General features: G+C 37.9%; 1 protein-coding gene across 1 annotated transcript in view; it reads right to left on the bottom strand.

The window, feature by feature from the left end:
- Positions 1–15,267, bottom strand: part of LOC137501008 (uncharacterized) — a 175,095-nt gene extending 159,828 nt beyond the window's left edge. Inside the window, exon 1 of the mRNA XM_068227843.1 lies at positions 15,209–15,267. The gene's annotated coding sequence lies outside the window, so the exon portion shown is untranslated. The remainder of the gene's footprint in view (positions 1–15,208) is intronic.
- Positions 15,268–15,666: the final 399 nt, after the last annotated feature.

Here is a 15,666-nt window from a genome sequence, read left to right on the forward strand (position 1 = left end):
AGCCAGATGGCGTCAAATTGAAATGTCTGCACACGGTAGCTGAGGCCATACGATTATTATTATTATTATTATTATTGGATACATTAATATTAACAATTTAGTTCAATCATCTGCCAAAATCTATTTGTGTGATCTTCTAAGGTCTTATAACTTCTCTCTCGCCAATGACCAACCTACTAGAAAAAAAATCCTGTTTGGACAATGTTGTAGTGTCCTCCGCCTGGGAGCTCCGCAACCCGCTAACGCATTGAACCTACTCGATGTACGAGGTGTGGACAGCAGTGCGCTGACGTATATTGTGTGACGTCAGCCAGCGTGTATATATTGGTGCGGCGTTTTCACCGCTCCAGGCAGTCAGCTGTGTCCAGCGATCAAACTACACCGTGTGTCAGACACGGAGGCACCCTCTTAAAAACGTGTACTGTACAGGTGGACTAATTCTGATCGGGAGGTTTCACCTCAGGACAACTACGCCTCAAGATACCCGCCTCCCGTGTAACTGACATACACCTACTTAGCATTCTGCTAACACGAACGTTGCTCCAAGTTCCCTTCAAATTTCTCAAACTTCAGATAGCCATCTGCTATCGCAAACTTTCACTCCTTTGGGCATCCTATCTCGTCAAGATAGATCTCATTGTACATATAGAATTCAGAGTGTGTATATGTATATATTTCTTCTACAAACAGTCAACTAACTTATGTTGTTATCTAGCGTATTCAGCATTCTAAGAAGCAAGTCTAAATTCCTTTTATTTTGTACATATTGTAGGAAAGACTGCAAACTAATAAACTTTTATGTTGTGTTTTGTATATCGTACTTCTTGTATACAACAGAGAATATCATTACTAATGTTCATAAAAGCGACTGTACATGTGGTGTCACAGATCCTTTTTTGTCTGATCACTGCGGTCTCTGGTTAAAATTCAAAAGTATCTTGCAAAAACACGGTAACCACAGACCACTTTTACACTTTAGAATGTTAGGAGATGATAACATTTTTAAGCTGAGAAATGAATTACTGTACATCAATTTTGAAAACAGGATAGCAAACTCCAGTAATGTTTCTAAAGCAACTGAAAACTTTTTGCAAATGTTAGGATCCTGTACGAGAGTATGTTGTCCTAGAACAACAAAAATAATAAAACATCAAGTAAATATAAAGTAAACAGAAAGGGAAATGATACACTCCTCGCCTTGCAGCTATTAGGAATCTAAAGATGATTTATTACATTAAAGCAAAAAGCGGGGGTTCTTCAGATGATAAAGAAAATTGTGTCTTTATTAAAAAGTGCTATCTAAAGAAATAAAAGCAGCAAAAAGCAAACCAATTATTATTTTATTAACAACTCAAAAAATGTAAAGCAGCTTGGTCAGTTATAAACGATAAAATTGGTAGGACAGAGGATAAAGTGTCAGTGCCAATAGAACCTGATGTATTGAATGAATATTTTGTAAATACAGTAGTGTCAAATATATGAACAACAGTAACGCCTCCAGTGATAATGTAACAATATACAATAGCATGTTAAAATAATGGAATTCCTGAAACTTACAGACCTCCACTTAGGTGGCAAGAGATAAAGCTTGAAAAGTTGAGAGATGGCTGTGCGGATGAAGTGCTCTGTCATTGTGCTATAAGAAATAAGTGCCTGGTCGGTTTTTAAGGCGTCGTTGTTAATTTGTACTGTTCATTCGTGGGTTTTAATAGTGCACTGATGTTATCCGGCGGAATCGTGGCTCTTTTTGTGAGTTATTGTACTTGGTTATAATGGATTTGGTAGCAACGATAGTAGACATTTTAATCGATCTTGTTATGTCAATCATAGATTGCATGTTATCAAGCAAACCATGCGTTGAAAATAACGCACGCATTATACTACGTTTAACTCAACGACCTTAAAAACATAGACTGCTAATCTGATGGCCATCTTTGAATCTACTTGAACCACTGGCAGCCATGACACTTGCAGGCAAAACAAAACATATGCTTATTTCCTTTGAATCTGCCATAGAATGGATCTGGAGAAGTTGTGTGATGGAGTACTGGTACGGTCTTTTTGAAGGTGTGCAAGGTTAAACTAAATGAATGAATAAATAAATAAATAAATAAATAAATAAATAAATAAATAAATAAATAAATAAATAAATAAATAAATAAATAAATAAATAAATAAATAAATAAATAAATAAATATCAGGGTCCATCAACGCCAAGCTTAGCCATTATTGTTCGGTTGTACGCCCGGAAGCACTGTACGCAGCAGAATGCCTTGCAATGAACAGAAAAGGTCTGATGGAGAAGCTAGAAGCTAAAGAAAGAAAAATCCTGATAAAGATTATTGGACCAATCAAAGAAAATGGTGAGTACAGGAGACGACACAACAGCTATCTGTACCAGCATATGGAGAGGATAACGGACACGATTCGGAAAAGGAGGATTAATTTTTATGGCCATATAGCACGCATGAGCACACAGAGACAGACTAATAGGATCTTTTCCTACTTTCTTAACAAGAAAACCAAGGGACCCTGGTTTGTCTAAGTTGAAAAATACCTTCAAGAAATAGGAATCACACTCGAAGACATCCAGAAACGTGCTCCTCCCCAGAAAAAGCTCCAGGGATACAAGAGGTTCCAAGAAAGGCCAAAGTTGAAAACAGGCAAGAAGTGGACTGATGAAAGAAAGGAGGGTCACAGAACGAGAATGCGTGAGTACTGGGGAAGAATTAAAGCTCAAGGATGCAAATGGTTGAAATAACGTGGTCCACAGCAGGCCGAAACGAAGAAAGAAGAATAAATAAATAAATAAATAAATAAATAAATAAATAAATAAATAAATAAATAAATAAATAAATAAATAAATAAATGTAGGCTATGAATTCAGTACAATGAAGTCAGGCGAAGTTTGACCAAGAGAGGTCCGGTAGAAATATTAAAATGGTAAAGCTGGTAGGATACCGTATGTGGAAGGAATGCTACACTCAATCAGGGGTCAGGTGTTCTCAACTTTAGAATCCGGGGTTACCCCATTTAGTGGCCCGTTAGGACAGGCAGAGGATGCCGCAACCAACGGACGTATGTGCTGCATGTTGCACAGAAGTTCTTATAAAGTAGCCATAAGTAGCAAAAAGCATAAAACATAACAAACCAGACCAAGAAGCAAAATTCAAAAATTATACCAGAATGACACTGAAGGTATGTCATGAAAAGGCAGTGGTATCTTTCTCTACGCGTGTGAATTCCTCAATGAACTGCTGTACGTATAACATGTCTTTCTGAAGTGAACGACTTTATTGTTAGTGTATGATGCCGGATTATCCATCCTTCTACGTACATAATTCTTGTTTTAATCAAGCAAATGCTCACCATATTCACCGCGCCTATTTCACTATAACATAAATGCAACATTAATCATGTCTGAAAATGTCGTGTTTATTTTTAAATAAATCTTTAATTTGCAATAACATACACTATAATCTCATTAATTCATTGAACTGATAAGGGCTAAATGTCAAGACCAAGAAGTGGCAGCCTCCATGATAGTTACAGGCAAAAGTTAGTTCGCTGTGCTTCAACCAGGGGCGCTTTAACGAGTATGTTTAGCAGTCTACATCTTTCATGTCGTTGGTTTAACTCAAATAACTGCCAATAGAGGCTGATGAAGGGGGCCGCGATTATGGTCCTTAGTTAGCACTCTCTTTGCAAAAGTCCACTCTGACCTCTCCGTTAACTTATAATAATTCCGCCGCGATCGCTAGGCGCTAGATTTTAGTTAAACTGTTATTTGGTCGCTATGGTACTCTGCCATGAATTATCATACCACCGCACAGTGGGACGAAAGGACGAAAACGTGGGCAAAAGTCCGAAATAAAAAGTTTTCTATTGGGGATTTTCGACTCATAAGTTGGTAATAGGAACGTTGGGACTATTGAATTCCGGCCCTAGAAACAGCCAGCCGGTTCATTGTGAAGTTGCACAGCAGGTCAAACGCGTAGCGTTTCTGTTAGTCACGCACGAGGCAAGCGGAGCGAGCAACGTATCACATGTTAAGATATTGATAAAAGTGATCTCAGACGTTTATAAAAGTATCGACAAAATGGATAATGTTTCTCCTGGTATGTAGTTTATTATTCAGACCTTATTAGATGTTAAACAAAATATTAACAGTTGTTTATTTATAATTAACTTTTATGCTAAATAACGTAAAATAATACTGAAATATAGTAACAAATGATAGGTAAAAGTTATGTATACGACAGCATTCGGCTAAATCTCGCATACTATGATGAAGTATAATTAATTTACTTTAAAAATCTCTTGGAAAACCGCACTACTAGCCACTACTCCGGTAATGAACCACATTTGAAGTGAAAATTGGTATTAGCCGATATTTATGCATTTTGTAAAAAGTTATATAAAAGTTCAGTTATAGCAATATTTCTGTGAATTATGCTATTATTTATACGTGTAGCAGAGTAAAGGAAAGAATGTGATGAAAGGAGATGGAAACATTGACCCTTCTTTTGAAGGATCTGACGCATAACTTAGAAAAGGACAAACGATGCTATTATATTCTGTCCTATCTTTTTTTTCATACACACACAGACACACACAAACACACACATACATATGTATATATATATGTGTATATATTATTTTTTATGCTTTTTCAGGTTCATCTAGTAACCATGATAATGTGCATTTTTCGAGAAAAGACATTTTCATCCAAATGAAACCATATCTCTCCAGTGACCTGCAAGTAGTTGTTGACAATTTGGAAAAATTTGTGGCTGACAATATTGGACAACCTTATACATTACCGGAATACATGAGGCCAATTATTTCAACTTTATTTCACGTGTTTAGGACCAAACATAAGCAGCCTTCCAAACGTAATGATTATTTTTTTAAGAAAAATGAAACATGGCTAAATGGTTTAATTAATTTTCCTGTACCTGGTGTTACTACGAGAAGCGAACAGCGTGGATCAATGGGTCGACCTCCAAAAGAATTTGACGAAATGTCCGACAGATCAAAAAGAAGAAGAACCGCGGAGATTCGTGAGAAGTATAATCACAAAGAACTGACATACGCTGCGCAAATGAGTCTCCGAGCTTCAGGAAATTTAGATGCTTCCAAAATTGTGAAAGATGTTTCAATATCTAATCCATCTGACGTCGCAGAATTTCGGAAAAAATTATCTTCTTCAAATAATACAGGCCTTAACGGGGATGAAGCTCTAGCTCTTATTTTTGATACAGGAATGTCAAAAGGACGATATCAACTAATGAGAAACCGTTTCAAAGCGAAGGGTATGAACGTTATTCCACCATATACGGCTGTGGCCATGCTAAAAATGATTGTTACCCCCATGATGATTGCCTTAGTTTTACAGAATCCAGAGCTGAGGTTAAATTGCAAGGTTTATTAGATCATACTTTAAATCGCATTTTGTTACTTAAGGAGAACAATATTGCGCAAATGACCGATGAAGAACTTGAGCATATGAATTTTATTTGCAAGTGGGGCTTCGATGGGACTTCGGGACAAAGTATTTATAAAATGAAATTTACTGATCCAAATATTTCAGATACAAGTTTACTTTTCACTTCGATTGTTCCATTGCAACTTAAAGCAGTTAATACAATTTCTAATGTTCAATCTGTAGTTTGGTCCAATACAAAACCTTCATCTACTCAATATTTTAGGCCATTAAAATTAGAATTTGTAAAAGAAACCATCGAAACCTAACTGAATGAAAAATCTTATTACGACAAACAGATTCAACAATTGCAACCTTTAGAAAGAGTAATCGCCACAAGAAAAATTGTGGTCACATATGAATTAGCTATGACCCTGGTTGACGGTAAAGTATGTAATGCAGTTACGGGAACTAAATCATCTCAACGTTGTTATTTATGTCAAGCAACATCCAGTAAGTTCAACGACATTGACGCAATGTTAAAGAAACCAGTAAACGTCGATCATTACAAATTAGGACTGTCAACTCTTCATGCGTGGATTCGTTGCTTCTAATGTCTCATTCATATATCATATCAAAGTGAAACACAGAAGTGGCAAGCGCGCAAAACCGAAGACAAAGCCGCGAAAGAAAGCAGAAAACGTATGGTCCAGGATGGCTTCAGAAAAGAATTAGGACTTCTCATTGATATGCCAAAAGCTGGTGGTGGCAGCACTAATGATGGAAATACGGCTCGACGTTTCTTCGAAAACGCACGTACATCAGCTAGTATAACCGGAGTCAATCAGGATCTGATTCATCGTTTTCACGTTATATTGCAAACAATTTCAAGTGGTGAAGAAATTAACATAGATAAATTTCGCACATATTGTACAGAAACAGCCAGATACTTTGTTCAATTGTATCCCTGGTACAACATGCCAACTGGAGTTCACCGACTACTGATCCACGGACCGGATATAGTGAAAGCAGCATTACTACCGATTGGCAAACTATCAGAAGAAGCGCAAGAAGCGACTAATAAATTAATCAAACGAAACCGAGAATACCACGCACGAAAGTGTTCTCGAGTTTAAAACATGGGGGATATTTTTCGAAGACTTCTGTCAACAACTGATCCTTTTATAGCATCCTTGCGTCAAGTACGTCCCAAAGAAGAGAAGGTTTTATTACCAGAAGCGAAAACTCTCTTAGTGTTACCTCCAGTTGCTTCTAACAGTGATGAAGATTCAGACGACGATGATTTTTGTGGGGACAGTGATTCCTTCGAAGATTATGATTCGGGCGGACAGATTAGCGATTTCGAAGATGAATCAGAAGCAACTGTTGAAGAACATCAAAGCCAATAGGATAAGGATAAAGATGTAAACTTATATTGTAATGTTTCTTTTGTTCAATTCTAATAAAATGTATTAATATTCACAAATTATATTTATTGATAATAATTGAAAAATCCTAAATTCAAAAACAATAACTACTTTCGTTTTTCAATAATTAATTAACTATATTTTTGCCTATAAATATTATATTTTTTTAAAAATTGTTCGATACATTGGATCTGCCATTTTGAATTTTTCAATTTTAACATCAAATTCGTAATCAGCAGTATCAAAAGCGTTATAATACTCATTTTTGACCAATTTAACCAACTTTTACGAATTTTGGTCCCCCATATTGGATCCGCCATTTTGACTTTTTCAATTTTAACATCTAATTCGTAATCAGCAGCATCAAAAACCTTATAATACTCATTTTTGCACAATTAAACCAACTTTTACGAATTTTGGTCCACCATATTGGATCCGCCAATTTGACTTTTCAATTTTAACATCTAATTCGTAATCAGCAGTATCAAAAAAATTATAATACTCATTTTTGCCCAATTAAACCAACTTTTACGAATTTTGGTCCGCCATATTGGATCCGCCATTTTGAATTTTTCAATTTAACATCTAATTCGTAATCAGCAGTATCAAAAACCTTATAATACTCATTTTTGTCCAATTAAACCAACTTTTACGAATTTTGGTCCGCCATATTGGATCCGCCATTTTGAATTTTTCAATTTTAACATAAGATTCGTAATCAGCAATATCAAAAACCTTATAGTACCCATTTATGTCCAATTTTACCAAGATTTAGACTTTCGGCCACGTTTCCGTCATTTCGTCCCACTGTGCACCGTCCTCATTCAAAATGGAGACCGATATAAAACAAGAAATAAATGCCTTCACTGTGATAAAACCTTTTCTCATAAAGGTTTGCTTGTCCACATGGGGAAGAAGCATAAAGACAGGTTAAGCCAGAATGAGAATCAGTACTACGCCCCTACGGAACGACCTACTACTTCTACGGGCTCCACGGGAATATTGTCTTCGTTAGGAAGAAATTTTAGACCACAGTATAAATATTCGGACTCTGAGACAGAAAGTGAAGATGTATAGGATGAAAAATACGAGAAGACTGTGAACAGACCGGAAGATAATTCCGATACGCGAAGAACCCAATGCCCTCACTGTGGTGGATATTTTCAAGGAGCAAGAGGTGTAAACATTCACATTAGTCGCTCTCATCCACAAATACATCGAACTACCTTGTTAACCAACTTCAGTCAACGCGTATCTCAGTCAGAAGATGATATTATTTCCATCGAGCATCAATATCCTGTTCAAGAGGAGACTACTTTTCGGTCAGAATTAAAGGAATGGAAGAACAAATTCATTCAGTTCTCCAGTGAAAACGATTCTGAGTTCGACATACTCGTGTGGGAGTTGTCGGAATTTCTGAGTAACTCTATCCTTCTCTTACCTGGTCAAAACACCCTGCTACGAAATATTACGAAGCCAGGAGAAAACAACGTCTCGGACATCAAGGTAAAACATATAGTAAGTCCTCGAATCCACAACGTGCGACCAAGAGAGAACGCCAAGAAAGAAAACGTGAATATGACTCTCAGCTCACTCAGTTTCAGTTCTACAATCAGCGAAGGAAAGCCGTGCGGAGGGTACTGAATCCAAGATCTGAATCTTGCAACGTCGATATTTCCAAAATATTTGTCACTTACTCTGATTTATTTTCCATTGAAAATTCCAATATAAGGCACGATTACTGCTCCAAAATCAGTGACGTAGACCGTGTAGAGCTAGATGAAACGTTCAGCCCCAGAATCACAAAAGAAGAAATCTCCGCAGCAACACATCGAATTGCAGTAGATACCGCTCCTGGTCCTGACCGTGTCTTAGTACGTGTCATCAGGGACGACACGGTATGCGAAATCATAGCAAGCATTGCGACTCGAACGCTTTCAACAGGTAAAATACCCCAGTGTCTAAAGGGTGCTAGAACCGTGTTGATACATAAGAAAGGCGATGTCGAATGTCTGTCAAACTGGAGACCGGTAACGATGTGATCGGTAATTAAACGTGTTATTGAAAGGGTATTAGATCAGCATTTGCGCTCCTTTGTAACTTTCAATGAACACCAAAGAGGCTTTAACGTCCAGCCAAGATGCCTTATAAATACTTCTATTCTCAGAGGACTCCTCAAAACAGCAAAGACAGATAAGCAAGATGTTACCGTGATTTTTTTAGACATATCAAAAGCCTTCGACAACATCGGACATCAGCGCCTAAATGTAACAATAGCTGCCGAGCCACTTCCATCTAAACTGAAGGAACTAATCATTAATCTACAGACTGACAATACAACACAGATCGAAACCACTAAGGGTAAAACGAAGCCAATTCGCTTGTTGAGAGGGATCTCCATTATCGCCAGCATTGTATAACCTTGCCACAGATTTCATTTTTTATGAGATAACAGAAGAAAACCTACTACAAGCATATGGCAAACCAGTTTCTGCAGAATTGCCCCCTCTTAGTATTGTTGGTTTCGCCGATGACACAGTCATTGTTGGCAAAAATAAAGAAGCAGCTCTTGAGTTGAAACGCATCGCTATCACGTTGTTCCAGGAAATCGGTCTACAGATAAATGCCAACAAATGTGTGGGCATATGTATTGAAAAAGGGAAAGTCGTGGACGGAGTGCTCGATATTCACGACAATTTTAGGATCAGTACTATTAAAGAAAGATAAGAAATTCGATATCCTGGCGTCACTTTTAACGAAACACTCACATTTGATGCGAACACTTCTTTAAAAACCTTGCACAAGAAGTTAGATGCGCTTACAGCAGATCAACAGTTCATTGTTTTGAACAAAACAGTCAGCCCTACTCTCGTGTATGCTTTTCAGACCGCTGAAATTACACAAGTACCTCTTAGCTTCATGAAAACCGCCGACAAAATGGTAAAGAGCTCCCTAAAGGAAATTTTGCAATTACCCACGGATACACCCGATAGTGCTCTGTATACTGACTTAAGATTCAAAGGCCTCGGACTTTTCAAAGCAAGCTGGGAAGTACATCTGCAACAAATAAGCGCATGCAACGCTCTTTGCCGAGCCAGCAATAGCTACGTTTTTAAGATGCGTGATCTGACATCCGAAACGACGCGTTGTCCACAGGCCCTCAACATCACAGATTTAAACAGACTCTCCAATAAAGGCAGTGACCTTCCAAATCCAAGAAAAATCCACCAAGAACTAAGAAGTCGTGAAATGGCAACTTGGTGCTCTTTGCCTCAGAAGGGGATCGGTGTAGAGTTGTATAAAGAATACACTCCGGCCGATAATTGGATTAGGCATCACCAGGGACTTTCTTGTAGCGAATGGCGAGAGGCAATCAAGATTACATCGAATGTTTCTGCAGTACGAACTATCCCGGGCAGCACTCAGGGCGGAAACCTCTGTCGCAGATGCGTCAGAGAGAAAGAAACACTGGCTCACGTTCTGGGTTCTTGCCCCTACGACGAAGTACTGAGAAACTCGCGTCACCACAAGATAAGATCACTGATTGCAGCATAACTCCGTAGCAAAAACTTTCGTGTATATGAAGAAGTCCACGGTTTGTCTACAACAGGGAGTACAAGACGAACTGACATACTTGCCTTTAAAGATAACGGCAAGAAAGGCTTCATTATCGATCCGACCATCCAATTCGAGCACCATGTCGGCCAGTCTAATGAAGTTCATCTTGAAAAGCAGAACATCTACGCGCCCACCATTCCATTCTACAAAAATAAATACCAGCTGAATGAAGTAGAGATTATCGGCCTAATGATTGGTGCTCGTGGCACAATACCTGCCTTGTTCGTAGAATTCTGGAAGAAGTTCGACTTGCCTATGAACAACATCGAAAGAATAGTTACCACCACCATACGTGGATCTGTACACATCTTAAGATCTCATTTTTACGGACCTCCGTAACCTAAAAGTTCCATATCATCGCTATATTTCTATGTGATAAAAACATTATCTTGATATGCTTTACTTTGTCCATTGTGGCAACCCATAATTGCGACTCGAACGCTTTCAACAGGTAAAATACCTGTATGTATAACTGTATGTTATCTAACGGACGTGGAAATCTCGTTTCTTAAATTTTACGACTTCCTGACCGGGAATCGAACCACGTCCTTCCGGACGAACGGAGCTCACCCTCACCGCCTCGGCCAGGCAGCTCCTATTTAAATTTAGCACACATTAGATTAAAAAGGACACAAGAAAATGAATAGATATAATGGGATTAAATTATTCAATAAGCTACCTACTCAAACTGCGAAGATTATTATTATGGCTTAAGTAACTATATCCTAAAAACAATTATTGGCATTATTTAGTTCCTTTAACTCAGATGGAAACTGACTGAAGGAATTTTTCCAGATTGTTTGAAATTTACAGTCAGAATATCTGTCTTTAAGAATTGTGATAGATTGGATCCAGGCAACTGTCGACCCATTTCAATTGTTCCAATTATATCTAAAATAATAGAGCATTGTATAAAGGAAGAGTTATCAGCATAATTTGAAAAGTACAATTTATTAAATACCGCACTTTTGTTTTCAGAACTGGTAAATCCACCATTAAAGCCGTAGAAACTGTTGTGACTGAGGTAATACAGGGTTTTGAGTCTCACCGCATAACATGTGTTACATTGTTAGCCTTCAGTAAAGCTTTTGATTCCATGCCAGAAAGCTCAACTATTACGGGGTTAAAGATGTAGAATTAGGCCTATTATAAATCACAACCTATCTCAACAACAGACGTCAAATTGAACAAGTTGAAAACCAAAAATCTGTAGCACTCAGAGTAGCTCTTCTTCGTGTATATAAATGTAAGTAATTTACCTTGGAGGTCAGTGCTCTATGCAGATGATATCACTATAAAAAATAGAAAGGACTTAACAAATGTGAAAAATAAAAATTTAGATATGCTACACAAATCATCCAATTGATTGCAGGCTAATAAACTATTTTTAAATAGTAACAAGACAGAAGTTACTTATTTTTACTTAATTAAATCAACTTCAGATGAGAATGAACATAATTCTATCAAATTATTGGGAATACGTTTTGATTCTAAGTTAACCTGGTATACTCACACACAAAAGTTATGTAAAAGATTGTCTAGAGGGTTATTTTTACTTCGAAGACTGAAAGAGTCCGTAGTAACCAGATGTGTGCATACTATGCTTTCTTCCCTTCACATTTATCACGGGGAAATTCGACAGGCGCACAAGATGTGTTTAAGTGGCAAAAGAAGGCAATAAGATGTGAAAAAGACAAGGCCAATAGGGAGTCATGCAGGCCTGTGTTTCAAGAACTTGCTATTATGACTCTCCCATCACTATAAACATTGCATTGCATCTTTAATATCAAAGAAAATTTCTATGATCTGACATCTCGTAGAAATGTACATTCATACGATATACGGAGAAGAAATAATTTAATTTAGCAAAGCGAAGCAAAGCAAAGTCATCTCCGTACAGGCCATGAAGGCCCTTGGAGGGGTGGTTACTATCCGCAACCTCACCACTTGGTGGGGTACAGTGGTTGGCTCTACGTCCGGCCGCCTTTGCTCCCAGGAATTAACCTGGTACTCATTTTTAGTGTAGGCTGAGTGAACTTCAGGACCATATGCACCTCCGGACGTGGAAATCTCGTTTCTTAAATTTTACGACTTCCTGACCGGGAATCGAACCACGTCCTTCTGGACGAACGGAGCTCACCCTCACCGCCTCGGCCAGGCAGCTCCTATTTAAATTTAGCACACATTAGATTAAAAAGGACACAAGAAAATGAATAGATATAATGGGATTAAATTATTCAATAAGCTACCTACCCACTGGAATGATATTCCCTTAAGCAACTTCAAAAAATATCTTAAAAATGGCTGTTTTTTTCACTATCTGAATTTGAAGAAAACGTAACGGTAATGTCAAGGGGCGAATATGAAATTCAGCACCTTCCTAATAGGTAGGTAACACTGGTAGTTATGATCAGATCCACGGTAACTATTCAATAGACTAATAGCACAACGTGTCATGATAAGCTTTCATTTTACTTTTCAATGTATATAAACCTGTTTAATGACAATTATATGTAGGCCTACTTATATTTTTTAAACTGCAAGTTATATACTGACCGACTCGTTGGCTGAATCGTCAGCGTACTGGCCTTCGGTTCAGAGGGTCCCGGGTTCGATTCCCGGTCGGGTCGGGGATTTTAATCGCTTCCGATTAATTCTTGTGGCTCAGGGACTGAGTGTGTGTGTCCGTCCCAACACTCTCCTCTTCATATTCAGACAACATACCACCCTACCAACCACCACAGAAACACGCAATAGTGATTACATCCCTCCATATAGGGTTGGCGTCGGGAAGGGCATCCGTCCGTAAAACAGGGCCAAATTCACATATTGTGCTACACCACAGGTGTGGGAAAAGCTGTAGAAAAGGAAGAAGAAGAAGAAGAAACTGTAAGTTATATACTGTATTTGAGTTTGTCTATTGCAACTGTATGTTATCTAACGGCAATAAAGTATATTGTATTCTACTGTGTATTCCTTCCTACCCCATCGTCGCCATAAAACCTATCTGGGTCGGTGCGACGTAAAGCGACTTGTAAAAAAAAAGAAAAATCGTTAAAGGAAGTAGTTATTTTGACGTAAAATGGAGAACATTATTAAGTGCACACCTAAACAAATACTGTGGCTTATGACAAAGAAAGCGCTAGTTGACAGCTACAAGATAAATTGTAATTGGTTACTCACAGTTGGGTAGTACCAAACTGGTCCGACGGGTATAAATTCATTTTTCGGCCATTTTATTGCTTTGGTCATATTTTGTTCATGTTAGTGATGTAAGGGCATATTTGGTTATATTTTGAGCGTTTCTGTTAGGCAGTTAGAGGCAGGAATTCCCGAACGCGTTACTAACCTAAACCCCAAAACCCAACAACTGCCTCATTTCACTAGACTCAGTGTCGAGCTGCTCGACTGAGTGGTATGTTCCGAGCTGTCAGCGGAAATATGGCGTGGAATGACATTAGTAGACGAATAAGTTTGAGTGTTGTCTTTAAAAGTAAGAAAGATCACAATATGAAGATACATTTGGAATTCAAGAGGACGAATTGGGACAAATATTAATTTATAGGAAGGGGAGTTAGGGATTGGAATAACTTACCAAGGGAGATGTTCAATAAATTTCCACTTTCTTTGAAATCATTTAATAAAAGGCTAGGAAAACAACAGATAGGGAATCTGCCACCCGGGCGACTGCCCTAAATGCAGATCAGTAGTGATTGATTGATTGATTGATTGATTGATTGATTGATTGATTGATTGATTGATTGATTGATTGATTGATTGATTGATTGATTGATTGATTGATTGATTGATTGATTGATTGATTGATTGATTGATTGATTGATTGATTGATTGATTGATTGATTGATTGATTGATTGATTGATTGATTGACAATCTCAGAGCAGAGCAATGCGAGTAGAAGTGTCCACTATTTTCCATGTTAAGTGAGAGGGGTTTTAAGATAGTCGTTTTCTGAGCGATTTAGATATTCAAAAGGTGACAAAACACAATCGGGTCAAAAGTGGTGATCCTAACCTATCCTAAAGGGCAATACATATATACGTTATTTGGCAAGGCCGAAAGGTCACTATATATATTTACTATATTGCCCTGTGTCATTTTGTTGGGCAGTTGGTATCATATAAGAGAAGACGATAAGGCTTCTTCGATCCTTGTTTTCGATATTTTAGCGTCGAACCAGTCGAACCTGTGCTAACCGTCGGACCAGTTCGACCTCACTAATTGGTTGATCTCAAAATTCTTATAACCATCGGACCAATTCGACAACACCCCTGACGGTTATCTGCACACATCTTATGACAATACAAAATGATCGACGAATAAAGGTTACGAGCTCCTTCAATGTCCAATACTCGACGACTCTTGCAAATAACTAATGTGTTCAAGAATGTCCAGCAATTTTGATGTGACTGAAAGCGTACTTACTGCGTGTGTCTGAGTAACCAAGCAAACCTTGCTCCAACTTTTATACCCATTGCTATCAGTGTTTTGTTTTTTTTGTTTTTTGCTTGAGGGAATTACCGCTGGTTGTGAAACATTAGTTCGGAGGTTTATCGAGTAGGCTCATTTTCATATCGCTCATATCCTATTTACAAATGCATTTACGTCCAAATTACAATGAATGCAGCTATCTAGAGCCACTTGGCCTTGTCGTGTTGTATCAGCTCGGAGAACGTGGTCAATTATTTACTGGCCGATATCTCCTTCAAGCAAACTTACCGGACGTTGGCAGTCCACGTGGCAGTTTCGTCTTTGTTGCACCGGAACAGTTCACTGGATAAAACCTAAAATCAATTTATTAAATGTTTAAGCCAGGAAATTCATCAAATTCCAAGAACATGTCTATCAAATATTTTCTCCTAAAGAATTAGCTAAATTCTAAAACCTCTTAAGATGTCTCATCACTACGATTCGGGAGTTAAGGAAAGGTCCTAATTCATTCCTAACGTTATTTTTACCAGAAACCTGAAAAATAACTGTGAATGTTGGATTTTTGACCCCGTTTAAAGCAATTTTATGTCTATATATCTATATATATAAAATAAGAGTTTTGTGTGTACATTGCTCAGCAATTGAAAAGGATGGTATTTCTGTATCGGTCGTGTCTATAGTAACAAGGATCTGCACTTTTTAATTTTCCTTAATTTATGTCTGTCTGTCTGTCTGTCTGTCTGTCT

Source organism: Anabrus simplex, chromosome 1 (assembly GCF_040414725.1).
Source record: "Anabrus simplex isolate iqAnaSimp1 chromosome 1, ASM4041472v1, whole genome shotgun sequence".
NCBI lineage: Eukaryota > Metazoa > Arthropoda > Insecta > Orthoptera > Tettigoniidae > Anabrus > Anabrus simplex.